We start from the raw sequence: 6,391 nt of genomic DNA on the forward strand, positions 1-6,391 counted from the left end.
AATGTTATCAGAAACCCCCCAAGCTAATTAACACTTAAAGGAATTTCAAAGCAGTTTAACAACTAGTGCAGAGCTTCAGAGACACACACAAGACAGTTTCAACAGAGCTAGATCTGAGGAATCAGTCCAAATTATAAAACCACAATAAAATGCAGAAAATATACTTAAATCAGCTTATGTCCAGTTGATGTATGCAGACAAATCTCAGTAGCAAGCAACTCGATTTAAAATGATTACAAGAAATGTAACCAACACAGGTTTTAATGTTATCAGAAACCCCCAAGCTAATTAACACTTAAAGGAATTTCAAAGCAGTTTAACAACTAGTGCAGAGCTTCAGAGACACACACAAGACAGTTTCAACAGAGCTAGATCTGAGGAATCAGTCCAAATTATAAAACCACAATAAAATGCAGAAAATATACTTAAATCAGCTTATGTCCAGTTGATGTATGCAGACAAATCTCAGTAGCAAGCAACTCGATTTAAAATGATTACAAGAAATGTAACCAACACAGGTTTTAATGTTATCAGAAACCCCCAAGCTAATTAACACTTAAAGGAATTTCAAAGCAGTTTAACAACTAGTGCAGAGCTTCAGAGACACACACAAGACAGTTTCAACAGAGCTAGATCTGAGGAATCAGTCCAAATTATAAAACCACAATAAAATGCAGAAAATATACTTAAATCAGCTTATGTCCAGTTGATGTATGCAGACAAATCTCAGTAGCAAGCAACTCGATTTAAAATGATTACAAGAAATGTAACCAACACAGGTTTTAATGTTATCAGAAACCCCCAAGCTAATTAACACTTAAAGGAATTTCAAAGCAGTTTAACAACTAGTGCAGAGCTTCAGAGACACACACAAGACAGTTTCAACAGAGCTAGATCTGAGGAATCAGTCCAAATTATAAAACCACAATAAAATGCAGAAAATATACTTAAATCAGCTTATGTCCAGTTGATGTATGCAGACAAATCTCAGTAGCAAGCAACTCGATTTAAAATGATTACAAGAAATGTAACCAACACAGGTTTTAATGTTATCAGAAACCCCCAAGCTAATTAACACTTAAAGGAATTTCAAAGCAGTTTAACAACTAGTGCAGAGCTTCAGAGACACACACAAGACAGTTTCAACAGAGCTAGATCTGAGGAATCAGTCCAAATTATAAAACCACAATAAAATGCAGAAAATATACTTAAATCAGCTTATGTCCAGTTGATGTATGCAGACAAATCTCAGTAGCAAGCAACTCGATTTAAAATGATTACAAGAAATGTAACCAACACAGGTTTTAATGTTATCAGAAACCCCCCAAGCTAATTAACACTTAAAGGAATTTCAAAGCAGTTTAACAACTAGTGCAGAGCTTCAGAGACACACACAAGACAGTTTCAACAGAGCTAGATCTGAGGAATCAGTCCAAATTATAAAACCACAATAAAATGCAGAAAATATACTTAAATCAGCTTATGTCCAGTTGATGTATGCAGACAAATCTCAGTAGCAAGCAACTCGATTTAAAATGATTACAAGAAATGTAACCAACACAGGTTTTAATGTTATCAGAAACCCCCAAGCTAATTAACACTTAAAGGAATTTCAAAGCAGTTTAACAACTAGTGCAGAGCTTCAGAGACACACACAAGACAGTTTCAACAGAGCTAGATCTGAGGAATCAGTCCAAATTATAAAACCACAATAAAATGCAGAAAATATACTTAAATCAGCTTATGTCCAGTTGATGTATGCAGACAAATCTCAGTAGCAAGCAACTCGATTTAAAATGATTACAAGAAATGTAACCAACACAGGTTTTAATGTTATCAGAAACCCCCAAGCTAATTAACACTTAAAGGAATTTCAAAGCAGTTTAACAACTAGTGCAGAGCTTCAGAGACACACACAAGACAGTTTCAACAGAGCTAGATCTGAGGAATCAGTCCAAATTATAAAACCACAATAAAATGCAGAAAATATACTTAAATCAGCTTATGTCCAGTTGATGTATGCAGACAAATCTCAGTAGCAAGCAACTCGATTTAAAATGATTACAAGAAATGTAACCAACACAGGTTTTAATGTTATCAGAAACCCCCAAGCTAATTAACACTTAAAGGAATTTCAAAGCAGTTTAACAACTAGTGCAGAGCTTCAGAGACACACACAAGACAGTTTCAACAGAGCTAGATCTGAGGAATCAGTCCAAATTATAAAACCACAATAAAATGCAGAAAATATACTTAAATCAGCTTATGTCCAGTTGATGTATGCAGACAAATCTCAGTAGCAAGCAACTCGATTTAAAATGATTACAAGAAATGTAACCAACACAGGTTTTAATGTTATCAGAAACCCCCAAGCTAATTAACACTTAAAGGAATTTCAAAGCAGTTTAACAACTAGTGCAGAGCTTCAGAGACACACACAAGACAGTTTCAACAGAGCTAGATCTGAGGAATCAGTCCAAATTATAAAACCACAATAAAATGCAGAAAATATACTTAAATCAGCTTATGTCCAGTTGATGTATGCAGACAAATCTCAGTAGCAAGCAACTCGATTTAAAATGATTACAAGAAATGTAACCAACACAGGTTTTAATGTTATCAGAAACCCCCAAGCTAATTAACACTTAAAGGAATTTCAAAGCAGTTTAACAACTAGTGCAGAGCTTCAGAGACACACACAAGACAGTTTCAACAGAGCTAGATCTGAGGAATCAGTCCAAATTATAAAACCACAATAAAATGCAGAAAATATACTTAAATCAGCTTATGTCCAGTTGATGTATGCAGACAAATCTCAGTAGCAAGCAACTCGATTTAAAATGATTACAAGAAATGTAACCAACACAGGTTTTAATGTTATCAGAAACCCCCCAAGCTAATTAACACTTAAAGGAATTTCAAAGCAGTTTAACAACTAGTGCAGAGCTTCAGAGACACACACAAGACAGTTTCAACAGAGCTAGATCTGAGGAATCAGTCCAAATTATAAAACCACAATAAAATGCAGAAAATATACTTAAATCAGCTTATGTCCAGTTGATGTATGCAGACAAATCTCAGTAGCAAGCAACTCGATTTAAAATGATTACAAGAAATGTAACCAACACAGGTTTTAATGTTATCAGAAACCCCCAAGCTAATTAACACTTAAAGGAATTTCAAAGCAGTTTAACAACTAGTGCAGAGCTTCAGAGACACACACAAGACAGTTTCAACAGAGCTAGATCTGAGGAATCAGTCCAAATTATAAAACCACAATAAAATGCAGAAAATATACTTAAATCAGCTTATGTCCAGTTGATGTATGCAGACAAATCTCAGTAGCAAGCAACTCGATTTAAAATGATTACAAGAAATGTAACCAACACAGGTTTTAATGTTATCAGAAACCCCCAAGCTAATTAACACTTAAAGGAATTTCAAAGCAGTTTAACAACTAGTGCAGAGCTTCAGAGACACACACAAGACAGTTTCAACAGAGCTAGATCTGAGGAATCAGTCCAAATTATAAAACCACAATAAAATGCAGAAAATATACTTAAATCAGCTTATGTCCAGTTGATGTATGCAGACAAATCTCAGTAGCAAGCAACTCGATTTAAAATGATTACAAGAAATGTAACCAACACAGGTTTTAATGTTATCAGAAACCCCCAAGCTAATTAACACTTAAAGGAATTTCAAAGCAGTTTAACAACTAGTGCAGAGCTTCAGAGACACACACAAGACAGTTTCAACAGAGCTAGATCTGAGGAATCAGTCCAAATTATAAAACCACAATAAAATGCAGAAAATATACTTAAATCAGCTTATGTCCAGTTGATGTATGCAGACAAATCTCAGTAGCAAGCAACTCGATTTAAAATGATTACAAGAAATGTAACCAACACAGGTTTTAATGTTATCAGAAACCCCCAAGCTAATTAACACTTAAAGGAATTTCAAAGCAGTTTAACAACTAGTGCAGAGCTTCAGAGACACACACAAGACAGTTTCAACAGAGCTAGATCTGAGGAATCAGTCCAAATTATAAAACCACAATAAAATGCAGAAAATATACTTAAATCAGCTTATGTCCAGTTGATGTATGCAGACAAATCTCAGTAGCAAGCAACTCGATTTAAAATGATTACAAGAAATGTAACCAACACAGGTTTTAATGTTATCAGAAACCCCCAAGCTAATTAACACTTAAAGGAATTTCAAAGCAGTTTAACAACTAGTGCAGAGCTTCAGAGACACACACAAGACAGTTTCAACAGAGCTAGATCTGAGGAATCAGTCCAAATTATAAAACCACAATAAAATGCAGAAAATATACTTAAATCAGCTTATGTCCAGTTGATGTATGCAGACAAATCTCAGTAGCAAGCAACTCGATTTAAAATGATTACAAGAAATGTAACCAACACAGGTTTTAATGTTATCAGAAACCCCCCAAGCTAATTAACACTTAAAGGAATTTCAAAGCAGTTTTTTACAACTAGTGCAGAGCTTCAGAGACACACACAAGACAGTTTCAACAGAGCTAGATCTAAGGAATCAGTCCAAATTATAAAACCACAATAAAATGCAGAAAATATACTTAAATCAGCTTATGTCCAGTTGATGTATGCAGACAAATCTCAGTAGCAAGCAACTCGATTTAAAATGATTACAAGAAATGTAACCAACACAGGTTTTAATGTTATCAGAAACCCCCAAGCTAATTAACACTTAAAGGAATTTCAAAGCAGTTTAACAACTAGTGCAGAGCTTCAGAGACACACACAAGACAGTTTCAACAGAGCTAGATCTGAGGAATCAGTCCAAATTATAAAACCACAATAAAATGCAGAAAATATACTTAAATCAGCTTATGTCCAGTTGATGTATGCAGACAAATCTCAGTAGCAAGCAACTCGATTTAAAATGATTACAAGAAATGTAACCAACACAGGTTTTAATGTTATCAGAAACCCCAAGCTAATTAACACTTAAAGGAATTTCAAAGCAGTTTAACAACTAGTGCAGAGCTTCAGAGACACACACAAGACAGTTTCAACAGAGCTAGATCTGAGGAATCAGTCCAAATTATAAAACCACAATAAAATGCAGAAAATATACTTAAATCAGCTTATGTCCAGTTGATGTATGCAGACAAATCTCAGTAGCAAGCAACTCGATTTAAAATGATTACAAGAAATGTAACCAACACAGGTTTTAATGTTATCAGAAACCCCAAGCTAATTAACACTTAAAGGAATTTCAAAGCAGTTTAACAACTAGTGCAGAGCTTCAGAGACACACACAAGACAGTTTCAACAGAGCTAGATCTGAGGAATCAGTCCAAATTATAAAACCACAATAAAATGCAGAAAATATACTTAAATCAGCTTATGTCCAGTTGATGTATGCAGACAAATCTCAGTAGCAAGCAACTCGATTTAAAATGATTACAAGAAATGTAACCAACACAGGTTTTAATGTTATCAGAAACCCCCCAAGCTAATTAACACTTAAAGGAATTTCAAAGCAGTTTGACAACTAGTGCAGAGCTTCAGAGACACACACAAGACAGTTTCAACAGAGCTAGATCTGAGGAATCAGTCCAAATTATAAAACCACAATAAAATGCAGAAAATATACTTAAATCAGCTTATGTCCAGTTGATGTATGCAGACAAATCTCAGTAGCAAGCAACTCGATTTAAAATGATTACAAGAAATGTAACCAACACAGGTTTTAATGTTATCAGAAACCCCCAAGCTAATTAACACTTAAAGGAATTTCAAAGCAGTTTGACAACTAGTGCAGAGCTTCAGAGACACACACAAGACAGTTTCAACAGAGCTAGATCTGAGGAATCAGTCCAAATTATAAAACCACAATAAAATGCAGAAAATATACTTAAATCAGCTTATGTCCAGTTGATGTATGCAGACAAATCTCAGTAGCAAGCAACTCGATTTAAAATGATTACAAGAAATGTAACCAACACAGGTTTTAATGTTATCAGAAACCCCCCAAGCTAATTAACACTTAAAGGAATTTCAAAGCAGTTTAACAACTAGTGCAGAGCTTCAGAGACACACACAAGACAGTTTCAACAGAGCTAGATCTGAGGAATCAGTCCAAATTATAAAACCACAATAAAATGCAGAAAATATACTTAAATCAGCTTATGTCCAGTTGATGTATGCAGACAAATCTCAGTAGCAAGCAACTCGATTTAAAATGATTACAAGAAATGTAACCAACACAGGTTTTAATGTTATCAGAAACCCCCCAAGCTAATTAACACTTAAAGGAATTTCAAAGCAGTTTGACAACTAGTGCAGAGCTTCAGAGACACACACAAGACAGTTTCAACAGAGCTAGATCTGAGGAA

Source organism: Protopterus annectens, chromosome 10.part0 (genome assembly GCF_019279795.1).
Source record: "Protopterus annectens isolate FY-2018-M chromosome 10.part0, PAN1.0, whole genome shotgun sequence".
NCBI lineage: Eukaryota > Metazoa > Chordata > Ceratodontiformes > Protopteridae > Protopterus > Protopterus annectens.